The sequence below is a fragment of the Arachis hypogaea genome, chromosome 12 (assembly GCF_003086295.3).
Source record: "Arachis hypogaea cultivar Tifrunner chromosome 12, arahy.Tifrunner.gnm2.J5K5, whole genome shotgun sequence".
NCBI classification, from domain to species: domain Eukaryota; kingdom Viridiplantae; phylum Streptophyta; class Magnoliopsida; order Fabales; family Fabaceae; genus Arachis; species Arachis hypogaea.
In genome coordinates, this window is record NC_092047.1 from 97,754,528 (window position 1) to 97,768,024 (window position 13,497).

The 13,497-nt window shown below is 32.2% G+C and overlaps 3 long non-coding RNA genes across 3 annotated transcripts; all 3 read right to left on the reverse strand.

Moving 5' to 3' along the window:
• Positions 1–842: 842 nt before the first annotated feature.
• Positions 843–6,135, reverse strand: LOC112727807 (uncharacterized). The gene is made up of 2 exons (XR_003165996.3): positions 5,682–6,135; positions 843–1,187 (listed from the first exon to the last, which is right to left on the reverse strand). It is a non-coding gene; the product is annotated as an uncharacterized lncRNA (long non-coding RNA).
• On the reverse strand, positions 2,591–4,200 carry LOC114924872 (uncharacterized). Its single transcript, XR_003812736.2, has 3 exons — positions 3,264–4,200; positions 3,118–3,172; positions 2,591–3,030 (listed from the first exon to the last, which is right to left on the reverse strand). It is a non-coding gene; the product is annotated as an uncharacterized lncRNA (long non-coding RNA).
• A 1,258-nt stretch (positions 6,136–7,393) lies between the features above and the next one.
• Positions 7,394–8,118, reverse strand: LOC112727808 (uncharacterized). The gene is made up of 2 exons (XR_003165997.3): positions 7,988–8,118; positions 7,394–7,869 (listed from the first exon to the last, which is right to left on the reverse strand). It is a non-coding gene; the product is annotated as an uncharacterized lncRNA (long non-coding RNA).
• Between the last annotated feature and the right edge of the window lie 5,379 nt (positions 8,119–13,497).

The window sequence follows — 13,497 nt, forward strand, 5'->3', positions numbered from 1 at the left end:
ATAATTATAGTTTAATATAAACTTTAAAATAATTTTTAAATTTAAAGCATTATATGAAATATCATCAACCAAAATCTTAAGATCTTTAAAAAAAATATAAACATAAAAGTTAAATAACAAAAAATTATCCAAATATAAAATGCTAACATAAAAATTTGACATTGATCATCAAAATATGTAGAAATTTATTACAAATTTACTGTGTTGGGATCATCTTCACCTTCATTTTCATCCTCTTGAGAGAAGAATCAAAAGGTGCAGCAAATTCACAACCCGCAACAGAACTAGTAGCACAGAAATAGAGCATAAAAAGAAAAAAAAGAACAAGTAAATTAATAGGATTCAAATTCACAACCTACAACAGCAGCAAATTAAAAAAAAGAACAGGCAAATTCATTTTCAATAAAATCACAAATTCACAATCCACAAGAAGTAAATTAAAATAACTGAAGGTTCTTTATGGCCTAGAGAATGAGAGTTGAATCTATGACCTTCTTTTAAATTTGATCAATTAATCCTGAAACCAGAAAATGAAACTGTGCTTCTGTTCAGACTGCGAGATTGATTATGTAGGAGACAATTTTATTTTGTCTCATAACGAACGAAAATAGAAATAGAGCAGGGAGGAAAAAAAGGCACAACCATGTATCTTGGTTCAGCTACCTTATGCAATGTAGTGTAACACCCTACCACACAGAACTTTACGCTTAAGCCGTAAAACAGAGGTGATGTGGTATTACGACCTCTAAAATAAAAAAGTGTACATATAGTAGCAGAAATGATATAATAAACTAGGAGTCTTGAAGAACAGAAGAAATAAAAATCGCGAAATAAAAATGCAATGCTCAGAAAACGAGTTAACTTGCTACTAAGAAAACTATAGCTATCAGCTATAAGGTAACAAAAGTAAGAATAGAGGGCCAAAGGTACAAAATAACAAGCTCCTAACTTAGCTCGCGAAGTCAAGGCTGGCCGGAGAATAAGTACACATATATATACATATCCAAAACCCAAATTTACATAAATAAAATCCTGTCTCTCCATAAGCCTCTAAAAGGGTCAAAAGGATCAAGTCATGCGGAAAGAAAACTAAGTACGTATATATACATAACCGTACAACAAAATAACCCGATAACCACTTCGCTTCAGAAGTCCAGACACCTAATGAGGTGCCTCTTGACCTGCATCTGAAAAATAACAACATAGTATGGGGTGAGAACCAGAGGTTCTCAGCATGGTAAATGTGCCACACATATAAGATATATGGTCCTGGGAATATCAGAGACAATCCTAGAACACCGACACTCAGATTACTAAGCTTAAAGTATTAAACAGAAGCCATAAAAGGTGGTTTTCTAAGAGTATCTAAGCCTAACTTAACTTAATCTTAAATCTAGTCTTACCGCCTTTCCTCCATACCTCCATCTCCGACAACATATCACGGACAAATAAGCAGATAAAGGCAAACACAAGAAGGTTACAAGTACTGCAGGTAGCAAATATACATTTAACATAGCAAATACACTTAGGCACACCCAGCTAATGCACAAACAAGTAATTCAAGTAATATACACTTGATGCATGCCTGTCCTATGGCTGATGAGTCTCATCTGTCGGTTATCAAGCCAACCCGACAAGTTCGGTTTGCTAAACCATTGGACTGTCCCCCGACGTGCATCCCCAAGAGTCTATGCATAGCTTTTTCTCAAATAAGCAATATTGCTCAATGGGGATTAACATTCCCGGAAATTTATAAGTGCCCGGTCACCCTTACGTCGTAGGGTCAAAAGAGTATCGAGTTTTCAACTTGGTACACGTGGTGGCAAGCCACGGTACTTTACCCAGGGAATCTCGTATCTCAGATCATTTGATTATTCAAGCCAAGTATCATACGTAATCATTCATAACATTTCATAGTCAATTCATCACCTTTTTCAGCTTTACTTCACCTCCAAGTTATCCACATTTCTTAACTTCACTTAATTATCAAACTTAATACTATTATTTATGACTAGAAGAATGAAAATAGAGGTTTAAAAGTTTGAAATAGGGTTTAAAACTCAGAAAAATCATGTTTGCTGAAATAAGGGCCACACGTACGCGTGGGAGTGTAAAAGGCAGCTCGTGCGCACATCCTCTTGTCATGCGTATGCGTAAGTGAATACTTCATGTCACGCGTATGCGTGGGCTATGTGTACGCGTGGACATGCATGCTGGTCCATTACGCGTACGTATAGGGCTACTCGCATACGCACAGTTAAAAATTTCATGCCACGCGTACGCGTGGACGTATGTTTTTCCAAAAACCTGATTAGGCAGAGAGCTATAGGATTACATAATTTCTAATCAAACTTCCGACGCACATAATTTAATCATTTTAAATTGTTTTTCATCTGTTCTTTGAACGGCATAAACTTCACGAACTCAATTTTCATTTAAAACAAGTTGGAAACAAATTGAGGGTCCGGAAGCCAAGTTATAGCTCGTCGAAGTTTGGCCCAAAACCAAATTTTGCAAAACTTCTTAAACTTTATTTTCATTCAAAATCTCCATTCTATTCATCACCAAACCTGCCAATATCAACACAATATGCCAGCAACAAAACTCTACACCATTTTATCAACCATCATTCATTAACATTACACAATCTCACATTTCAACAACTCCATCATACTCTCATTCAATATGTATGTAATCATGTAATCACCAACTCAACCATGTTCCATACTAACATCAATATAACAACAATATCCATCACATAACCAAATCACATCATAAATATCAATGATACTAAGCATTGTATATTTCCGTGCGTTCCAGCTTATCCTATGGTCATCTAACCTAAGTTTTCACAGAACATTATACATTAAATGCACGAGACCTAAACCATACCTTCGCCAGTTTCCTCGTAGTGATCAAGGCAACTTATTAAAACAAACACAGCCCCAAAAACTTCAACAAAACACTAGTGTTCAGCTTCCTCTAAGTTCCAATATCCACAATTTCAAGCTCTAATTATTTATTCACAACCTAATACACATTCATAACACATATATACCCAATTTAATATCCAAAGCATAAATTCAGTAAATTAAATAGGATTTATAGTATCCTCACCTTACCCAAGCTTCATATAAGCAAGAGTGAACGTTTTCCTCAAGCTAATTGGATCCTAAAATATCAAAGAATAAAGAAATTCAATACCTCCACTTAATTTTTGAAAATTGGGGAAAGAAGTGACTGAGAGTAATAAATGAAGTTACCTATAAAATTGTTCTGGTAGAATCATAGAGCTCGACACGGTGGTCGCGCGGCCGCAAAATGTGCGGCGATCGGAGCTCGGACGGAGGAGATACGTGGGTTTGAAATCAACGTAAGGGTAAATCTTCTTCTCCCCTTCCCTACTGTATTCAGTGTTCTTTGCTGAATGGGGAGGAAGAAGATTAGCTTCGGTTCATTTAAAGGTTGGGCCGGTTGGGCACACGGGTCCGGTTTGGGCTCGGTTCAACCGGTTTAGCCTGTTCGGTCCAATCTTGGGCCGAATTCTTTGAAATTAGTGTCAAAATTCTCGTTTCGATGAGCTCTATCCTAATTTAATATAATATTCACATTTCTAATTTTCTTTATTAAAAATTAATTTATTGACTAATTATTTACTAATGTAACGGGGTTTACATCTAGCCTACATCCAGTCTTAGCTAGAATAGAGATGAAAATTTTCACTATCTTTTAAATTTTACATTCACCAATACCCAAGGATTCAATCTAATCCTATCAGGGACAAAATCTAACTTCTACCTAAACTTGACTTGGCTAGGTTCACTCCCTAAACCCACAACATACTAAGTACTCACCCAACTTAGCAAGGAACACCTCTCAGATATAAGATACAAAATAAAAATGCAATCAAAAGAGATATGACATAAATTTTGGCTTTTCTATCCAAGTTACCTCTCTTTACCTTTTCTCTCAATAGCTTTTTCTTTATGCCTCACATATATGCCTTTTTCATTGAAGTAAAACAAAGAAATTGAATATTCAATGATAAATCATGAAGGAGATGATGTAGAACAGCTCAAAAGCTATAAGTTTAACCCCCGTTTCTGAGTTCTCAAGTGTAGCTTTTCATCTTAGCAGAATGCTCCTTATAGTGTAGGTGCAATGCTTTCAAGACTTCAAACTTTGAGTTGTGAGGATTCTCTGAAATCAGAATTGGGTTCTCTCCTTGAGCAAATTAAAGTTAATTTTTTCTTTTTGTATGGAGTAAGATTGCTAAGGCTAGAGTTTACTGAACTGAGTCAACAAATTGATTATTGAACCAGCTGAAGTTTTCCCCTTCTTTTCTTAAATAAAACCAGAAAATCAGGGACCAAGATCAAAGTTAAGCAACACAGAAGAGAGATGAGCAGTAGCAGCTTCATTAATTTTGGTTCCTCAATGATCAATTTGCGAAATCCAAATCCTAATCTTGTGCTTTGGTCCCAAATTTCAATATCAACAATTGATTTACAACAGAAAAAAGTAGCCTCCACTTTCTTCGTGTTATCCAAAATGCATGTGAAAAGGAAAAGTGAATTCAACAATTAATTGACTTGCATGTTAATGGAGTTCATCTTTGATTTAATCATTTTAATTTTGGCTCCATTGATTTGACATTACCTTCAAAGTTTTGCTTTTCCTTCTTTCTTCTTTGATGTTTGATCAAAAGATGAACTCCCTTTTTTTCTCTGTACTTTACCCGAATTAACAAAGCTCTACCAGCAACAAGATTCTTTTTCTTTCATGAAGGCAATGGGATGGACTATGAGCTAGGTCCAAGTAGTTACGATTCAGACTCTTAGTTCTATTATTTGGGTTGTACAAATGATTTTTGGGCCTGCTATACTAACACATGGATCAAACACAAATTGGACTTTTAACTCAACCAAATATAATATTTGTCATCATCATTTATTTTAGAATCCCGCTAGAAAGACAATGGAGTATTTGTACAATGTGTACAATGGGCTATTTATTTGTCCCAATATGAGTTAAAAAATGAACATCCACGATAAAATACTACTAATTTCTCAAACACAATACAATCATACTATCCAAAATAACCATCTGGATACCAGGAATAATAAATATTTGATATCCTACTGAATCAAACATCCCTAAATCCCATTGTACACATTGTACAGATACTTCCATTGGCTCTCTATACTTCTTCTTTATTTTATTGTTTACTAACTCAACAATAACAAATTCACAACCCACAACAGCAGCAAATTAAAAGAACAAGCAAATTCATTTTCAATAAAATCACAAATTCACAACCCACATTAGCAGCATAGAAACAAAGCAAAAAGGAAAAAAAAAAACGAAGAACAAGTAAATTAAAAGAATCAAATTTACAATGCACAATAGCAGCAAATTAAAAGAAGTACAAACAAATTCGTTTCCAATAAAATCACAAATTCACTATCCATAAGTAAATTAAAATCACAAATTCACAACCCACAACAGTAGCACAAACCTTCAAAATAATCAATAATCAATTATCAAATAATTAATAATCAATAAGCAACAGCAGAATCAGAGCAAATCAATAAATCACAAACCTTCAAAAGACAAAAATAGAGCATAAAAGGAAAAAAACGAAGAACAAGTGAAGAACAAGTGAGCACTGAGCCACTAACCTTCGAAGACGACGCCGACAGACTATTGACCGTGAAGGATGATGCCGACCAGACGACGAGCAGCCGATGACGACGGATGGGCTGAGCTCGCAGAAGAAGAGAGTATGGGTTGGACTTTGGAGACATAGGGGCAATAGCTCGAAGGACGGATGACGGCAGTAGCTTGACAGACAGACGGCAACAGTGGCTTGAAGAGAGGCTAGAGTTGGATAAGGGGGCGTCCGTGTTTCTTCTTGGCTTGAGTGGGAGGAGTGAGTAGTGAAGTGATACAGATTCGAGTAATGACATTCAGGAATCAAAACGACGCCATTTTCTTCAAACTGATCGGTTCCCAATCCAGTCCAATTGGACAGTAAACCGGCTCACCACTAGTTTTCTAATCAGTGATTTTAAAAGGTTAACTGGACCATAATTACTGTGGATTCATGGTTAGACTGGTCAGGCTGACTGGTCCGGTGTGGTTTTCAAAACTATGGTAACAATATATTTTAAATATTTGTATAAAATTTTGTATATTATTAATATATAAAAGTTGATTTTTAAATTAATTAAAATAATATATATTTATATTTTAATTATTATATTTATGTAAATACATTTTCATTTAAATAGGGCAACATAAAATAAAGATGCAAGTATACTATTGCAAAGTAGATTCTCCCATAAAATGTTTAGAATTGTGTAAAATGCAAAATTGAGTCACGTCTAACACACATGTATATATAGGCGAAATTTTTTCCAAAAGAAAATATTTCTTAAAACAAATAATATTTAAGTACACAAATTCATTTTTCGTTTGTAATGAAACGGGACTAACATCCAAAACTAAACAGCATGTGACAAAACAAATTCGGAGTAAAAGTAAGCAACCTTCTATAAATTTGAATACTCTAAATTTTGAATTTTATTTTAGAAAATAATAATAATCTTTTACTAATTATTTCATAGGTAAAATAAAAAAAATATATAAAAAAAATTATTCAAGAATAAAAACTCACATTTTATCATTTCAAATAAAAATCCAAAATTTAGAAAATCAAAATTTTCATTCCACAGTCATCAGATACAATGTGAGCTAGTTCTGTAGGGGTTGGTGTATAAAATGAAATCCATAATGAGCTTTGAGACTCTTCTTAACAAGCCAATCCACACACCTATTTCCTTTACTGTATACATGCCGAAAGGTGAACTTCCATTCTCTTGATATTAACTCTGATATAAGTCTAACCAGGCTGTTTGGATGCATTCGGTAAGATGCTCCTCTGCTTTTTCATGCACGATGCCGCTATGATGCTTCTCTGCTTGTTCATGCATGTTACATTTTTGGAACAACTTTTCGGTTATCTTAAAATGCCTCTGTGAATGAATGCAAATTTTCAACAAAAGATAATAAATTTCATAGACTACTCATATTTTCGAAATATAAGAACTTATTTTACTGTTCCCTTTACACATTAGTCCAAGTCCATTAGGATGTTCCCTTATATATATTTTTTGACAATGAAAATTTAATGATTTCCAAAATAAATGGTAGAGAATTCCACCAATCTTTAACCACTAATCCATGTTTATCTTTATTCTTTTAAATACATAAATTCAAGAATTTGACCATTATCATGCATCTCATCAAGAAAGTTCTGCAAAACCTATTATTTGCACATTGGAAAGCTTTTGGCGTTCTCGGCATAAAAAAAATTTAATATTCATACAAATCATAAAAAATTTATTTATTTTATTAAACAATAAATTCTTACAAAAATATAGGCTTATGACCTCTTTCAACATTGTTAAGAACAATGTTTATACAATTATTGACTCGCACTATTCTCAATGTTTCCATAGAGCCCATTGATCAAGGTCTAGAGCCCATTGATCAAGGTCTAAAACTTGCCATGACAGAGTCGAAATTTCAACTTTATTGCCTGTCATGAAAGTGCAGTGCTTCGTCAAACATCACCGTTAATACAAAATCCTTTCATTCTACCATGGTACTAAACACCGACCCATCTCAATAATCTCGCCCGATTCGGAAGGATAAGAACACATCTGAACCAAACAGGAGTAACAATTGAACAAGATGCAGAGAGTAACCATGGAACGAACAACTTCCTCTAAGCTCAATTGAGAAAGAAGTGAGACAGCAGCAAAATAATACTTCATCTTAACACCACGTCCTAAGATCTTAACACTGGCCATGAAAAAGAAAACAGCATCATCAATATTACCACAAAACCTATGAATAAGCTTTATAGAAAAACAAGGAAAAGAAAAAACGACGGAGAACTTCGGAACTAAGGTTCGCATACCTTCTTATCTTTGCCTTCAACATCTAGTTGTTTATCCCATAGTATCTTGGGCTTTGAATCTGATATAAATTGCAAAACTGCAAACCCTAGATCTGGATCTGAGGAGGCTATGTGCATATTTTTGGAAAAGCGCCTGATTAGGTAGTATATATAGAGAGTAAAGACGGCGGAATCCGGATACACGCTTCATTTTGATTTTTTTAATTATTTTAAACCCTAAGTTTCAATTTTTCATTTTTTTATATTTTTTAGAATAAAATAACTAATTATTTGAATGAAGATGTTTTTATCTAAAATAATAGTAAAAATTATTTAAATAATTTAATTTTAATATATTAATAATATATATATTTATGTATTATTAATTTATTAAATTTATGTATTTAAATAATTTTTTAAAATAAAAAATTTAAAAATTAATTAATTTTATTAATGTGACGATACATGTTAAATGTTTGTATAAAATTTTGTATATTATTAATATATAAAATTTAATTTTTAAATTAATTAAAATAATATATTTATATTTTAATTATTTTTATGAAAATATATTTTTATTTAAACAACGCAACATAAAATAAAAATGCAAATATGCTATTGCAAAGCAAATTCTCACGTGAATTAATGAAATGCAGAGAGTTGTGTAAAACTAAAATTCTAAAAATTGAATTAGTCATCTAACTATTTTAGCTACAAAATAGTTCAATCAATTCCATCGCAATTCAACTATAATAATCGAATTATAATAAAATAGCATATAAAGCTAACAATAACACAAAAATATAAACATAAATAATTAAATTTTATTCTTATCATATAAATTTATAAATATAAATTACGTTTTGTAGATATAAATACATAATTATTTTTAGTCTATTTACCTATTGACTTTATATCCAAAAAAATAAATTTCATGATAAAAATATGATAAAACAAAAACATAATAATATATTAATTAGGGCAATGTACTTAAATAAATTAAATGAAAAAAACATTTACCTGATTGCAACAAATGAAACTTCGTTACATGCATGTCTTGTTTTAATATTATGTAATCCGTGGGAGTTAACCACGGTTTTCTATTTATATATCAACCGTGGCAGCTTGCAACAGTTTATGAAGGAGAAGCTTTAAAGGTAAACCGTGGTAGGTCACCACAGTTTAGAAAGGAAACAATGTGACCTTAAACCCCTATAGCCAACCACGGTTTATGAAGGATTTTTTAAACTCATAAACCCTTGTAGGCTGTTGCGATTTATGAGGAGAGGAATATATATATATATATATATATATGAGCGAGATTGAAGCTGCTCAAGAGATCATTATCACACAATGGCAAGTGAGGAAGAGAGTTTTCTTGTCTTAGTGCATTGCTCTGGTAAAATTAAAAGAAGCAAAAAATATGGTGTGAAGTTCACTGACAAAGAACCATTGAGTGTATTTACGGTTTATGCTTTGAGTAATATAAAATTATGTGAAGAACGAACATAGTTTAAGAAATTAATATACTAATGTTTTTCAACGAACTTTTTTTTTTTTACCAAAGATAGGAGACTCGAACCCGCAACCTCTTAATTGAGTATGGGAAGACTATGTCATTTGAGCTATAACTCATTGGCTTTAAACGAACTTTCTTGCGTCTTATATATATGCCAATCAAATAAATTGGCCAATATTCAAAACAAATAATATTGAAGTAGACAAAATTAATAATTTAATTTAGTTTCAAAGTAAATATTGATGTACTCAAATATCAAATATAATACTCTACATAATCAATATTTTAGAAAATAAAAAAATTATTATAAAGTAATTTAAAAAAAATAAGTTAACAAAATATTTATGGGACCTTTTTCATTCAATCGTTAATAAGTAAAGACATATCAAAAAATAAAAATACATATAAAAAAAATCATTTTTTTTACATCAAATTGATAAGATAAAAAAATATTTTTTTTACATTAAATTGATAAAAAAAAGAGATATAGTACAATTTTTATACGTAAAAGGTTTAGAATAAATTAAAAAGACAGAGGAATTACTGAGAATATAGATTAGATAAGTAAACTAAAGACATAGTACTATTTTTCTAAAATATTGATTATGTAGAGTATTATATTTGAATTTGAGTACATAAATATTTACTTTGAAACTAAATTAAATTATTAATTTTGTCTACTACAATATTATTTGTTTTGAATATTGGCCAATTTATTTGATTGGCATATATATAAGATGCAAGAAAGTTCGTTTAAAAATATTAGTATATTAATTTCCTAAACTATCTAAACTATTAATTATATAGACTATTGAATTTGATATTTAATTATATAGAGTACTTAATTTGACATTTATTAATTTTTTAAATTATATTGCAAAAAATTAATTAATTTAATATTATTCGTTTGTCACATAATTTTATATTACTCTAAGCATAAACCGTGAATACACTCAATGGTTCTATGTCAGCGAACTTCACACCATATTTTTTGCTTCTTTTAATTTTCTCAGAGCAATGCATTAAGAAAAGAAAACTCTCTTCCTCACTTGCCATTGTGTGACAATGATCTCTTGAGCAGCTTCAATGTCGCTCATATATACATAGAATTCCTCTCCTCATAAACCGCGGCAGCCTACAAGGGTTTATGAGTTTAAAAAATCCCTCATAAACCGTGGCTGGCTATAGGAGTTTAAGATCACATTGTTTCCTTCCTAAATCATGGTGACCTACCACGGTTTACCTTTAGAGCTTCTCCTTCATAAACCGTTGCAAGCTGCCACAATTTATATGTAAATAGGAAACCGTGGTTAGCTCCCACGGATTACATAATATTAAAACAAGACATGTACGTAACGAAGTTCCATTTGTTGCAATAAGATAAAGGTTTTCCTCATTTAATTTATTTAAGTACATTGCCTATTAATTATGGGTAAATAAGTTTTTTTTTACACGTTAGCCAATAAGTTATAACTCAAATGGCATAGTCTTCCCATACTCATCTAAGAAGTCGCGAGTTTGAGTCTCCTTATCTTTGGTAAAAAAAATCGCTTGATTGCAAATGAAGGAGCACGGATCATTAGTTATGGTCTCCGAGAAGGACCCTTCTTCTAGTCTATCTCAAAAAGATACCCTACTTCTTTAAACGATGTATAAGAGCGAGCTGAAAAATACATCAACATAACTGATTGGTTTAGTTAGACGAACAAAAAAACTGATTGTGTGGGTTTTAAGAGAATTAAACAATAAATAAAGTTGAAAATGGTTGCAAAGCAATGGATAAAAACTTGGACGATCCTGTAGTTATATCACTATTAGTTGGCAAGCCATTGGTGAAAAAATTTCTTATAGACCCAGTCAGCAGCACCGACCTACTGTTTTATTCCACATACCAAAAAATAAAGCTAAATGACAAAGCTCTCCAACCATCTACTGGGGAACTGGTAGGTTTCTCAGGTGAGCATGTTCTGTAATGCCCTTACTTTTAACACCTCATTATCGTACTAAAAGTTCAGGCGTTACTTACCTCTCCAATTTATTAACGTGTGCGTACGCATGTAACAACAGACCTTCCCATGTTTGTGCGTACGTATCTTAGTGTGCATACACACACTTGCAAAATCCTCGGGGTGTGCGTACACACACCCCGGCCCTCCCAGATGTTGACATTATGTCGCAAGATTTGGCCGGACACTTAGACCTTTTTAGATATTATTCCTCCTTGAAGTGTGAAATTTCTCTTAGTAGATGCCCGCACGCAGGGACTGTCCAGGGTTCACTATTGGACATGTCGGGTTGGTTGTATAATCGACAGATGAGCTCACAGCACGCTTTTTCTTCGAACGTATGTGTATACGTGTTGTCGCTTCTTCTTCTTCTTATTTTTCTTCTTCTTTATATTCCTTCATTATTATTCGTCGACATCGTCATCATCGTCTTCTTTTTCTTCTTCTTCTTCTTCAACAGTCATCATCATCGTGGTTGTCTTCTTCTTTACAAAAATTTTTATACACAGCATAAAAAATTTTGATGCACATCACAGAAATCTTTAAAAAATCACAATTCCAGAACATTGACATCTAATCAACAAAATATACATACCACGAAAATTTTAGTATACAGCATAAAAATATTTGGTACACAGTACAAAAATTTTGGTGTACAGTATAAATTTTTTAAGGACTACACATGTCTCAGACATTAACATCCAACCAACAAAATACATACATCACAAAAATTCTGGTGCATAGTACAGAAATTTTTGACGCACAATATAGAAATATTTTATTCACGGCACAAAATTTTTTAAAGGATCACGTGTCCAAATCATTGACTCTTCCAACCAACAAATTACATTCGTAACAAAAATTTATGTTATGTACAAAAATTTGTGTTGTATCGATAAGTTTGTGCTTTCTACAAAAATTTTTGTGCTATGTCAATAAGTTTTTGTGCTCTCCAGAAAAAATTGCTAAAAAGGCAAAGAGAACGAGAAGCGGTGACACATGCACGCATGTTTTTTATTAGACTTATACTAACTTGGTTGAATTTAGTTATAGAAAAATTTGTATGTATAGCATCATCGAATCATAAAATAGATAGATAATCATATAGGATAAGTAGAGAGTAAAGTATTAAAATTGACCATAAAAGATTATTGTGCTGACAAATTTAATCATAAAAGAATTAAAATTAACTTGTAACCATAAAAAGTAGACTTTTGTAGACAAAACTACTCAACCCTAAAACATATTAAAAATTCCTAAGTTACCACTCTAACTTAACCACACTCCCAAATTCTAACCTATCTCATCTCCAATTTTCAATAATCTTTACGGCCACCACTACCATCCCCAAACTCCGAATTCCTCTCCTAGACTCTTTCCTCTCTCGTCTACTCCACCCCTCTCGCACAAATCACTCCTCTTTTTGTTTCTTTGTTAGTGCCATTTCTTGTTTCTTTTAATTTTGTAATAACTTTGCCTCTATCTTTTGCTGGATCAAGTGTTCTTACCTTTAGTTTATATTTAATATTATAAAAGATTAAAAAAAAAGGACGAAGTAAGCGATTAAAATGTTTGGTGTGCATTAGCTCTGAAATGAAGTAACGATGTTAGGAAGAAAAAAATTATGAACACATGAATCAAAGAGTTGTTGTGATGTCATTCTTACTCTTTAGTCTTCAATCTTAAAAATTTTTGTGCTCTATAGGCTATGCGCTATTATCTTACATTGACTAAAAGCATTCGTTTTGCTTCGTGAAAAATATTTGCAAATTACAATCCATATATCTCTCCTTTTCTATTATTTTTTTTGGTAAGAGTACTTAAACATCTTGAAATGTTGCATTGGTAAGTTTATCATAGTAACGAGAATAAAATCAAAAGCCTGATCAGATGGCAATATTACTGAAAGATCGTCTCCCTAAAGATAAAGAAGAAGAAGGGGATGGTTTGTGTGAGAAGGGGTGGAGTCGACGAGGAAGAGGAGAATTTGGGAAAGAAATTGGAGT